The following is a 1,605-nucleotide window of genomic DNA, read 5'->3' as shown; positions in this document are numbered from 1 at the left end:
TATATATATATATATGTGTGTATATATGTATGTATATATATATATATACATATATGTGTGTATATATGTATGTATATATATATATACATATATGTGTGTATATATGTATGTATATATATATATATATGTGTGTATATATGTATGTATATATATATATATATGTGTGTATATATGTATGTATATATATATATATATATGTGTGTATATATGTATGTATATATATATATATATATATATGTGTGTATATATGTATATATATATGTATATATGTGTGTATATATGTATGTATATATGTATATACGCGTGTATATATGTATGTATATATGTATATACGCGTGTATATATGTATATGTGTGTGTATGTGTATATATATGTGTGTGTATATATATAATTCCTTGAAGTGCTTTACTTGGGTACCAGTGAGTTGACAGGAGCAGTCCTGCTGGTCTATGTAAAGGAAGAATCTTTGTCTTAAAGGGCTTTGCTACGACAGATCACAAACTGTGAAAATAAATGCTGCTCTCATTCTCTGCTTAATAAAGCTGACATAAGAAATTCATGCACACAAATTATTACATCAAGACCCTCAATTAGTTTGAGATGGAAATGATGCAGTTACAAGATAATGAACTTTGAATGTCCTTTTTGTTTCTGCTTCTTCAGTTGTTCTAAAGACATTCAGTTGCTTTGAGGAACGACATGACGATGTGATCAAACTTATATTTGATCCCAAATATTGAGTCGTATCGACACAGCACATTCTGTCAGTGTCCATTAGTAATACGGTGCGTCTCCTACTGTCCGTAAGCTTCTCGGAGGCCTCTCTGGGAAACTCCTCCATTCCTCTTCAACTTCTGTGTCTTCAAATGTTCACTTCTACAGGTTTAACATGACATCAGGAATACCGTATCATTACCGGCTCTCTAAGGAGGATTTCACCTGTTTGTTGGCTAAAGACATTCTATATATAAATAATTAGACCTTGAGTCCCATGGCAGGACTGATGGCTGTCAAATGAGACAGCGAGTCCTATGAGTGCCTTGTGTGCCTCTCTTACGTAAATGCACTAAATCACTGTAAAAGGTGGAGTCTGTGGAACATTGAATGCACTTTAAGGTACTCTGCTTTAATTACTATTATTATTATTAATATATGTATTTTAACAAAAAAAGGAGTCGTGACTGAATTAGTGATCTATTTGTGCTGACGATGATATTCAGGTGCCTTTGTGATTTTAGAGTAATCTGTGAGCGTTCAATACTAAATTAAACAAAAAAATGAAACAATCATATGAATAAATGGTGTAAATATTTAGCCTACGTTTTGTGAAATTATTGGAGAAATTATTAAAGCTCAATACATTAAATGTTTTGTCATTTATTTGTTGGATATTTACTTTTATTTCATTATAGACTTTAAAATGATGCATTTTCTAGCTGATCTGACCAAAAAAGACTTTATTTAACTTAAGTAGGAGGTTTCTCTAACATGCCCACAAACATTCAACATCAACACATCTGGAGATACGTGGTTTTGTAAAGTGGAGTAAAAAGTACATTATGTACCTCTGAGATGTAGTGGAGTAAAAAGTACAATATGTACCTC

This window comes from Anarrhichthys ocellatus, unplaced genomic scaffold, assembly GCF_004355925.1.
Source record: "Anarrhichthys ocellatus isolate YVR2014 unplaced genomic scaffold, GSC_Weel_1.0 scaffold1646, whole genome shotgun sequence".
NCBI classification, from domain to species: Eukaryota; Metazoa; Chordata; class Actinopteri; order Perciformes; family Anarhichadidae; genus Anarrhichthys; species Anarrhichthys ocellatus.
This window is presented reverse-complemented; position numbering follows the sequence as displayed.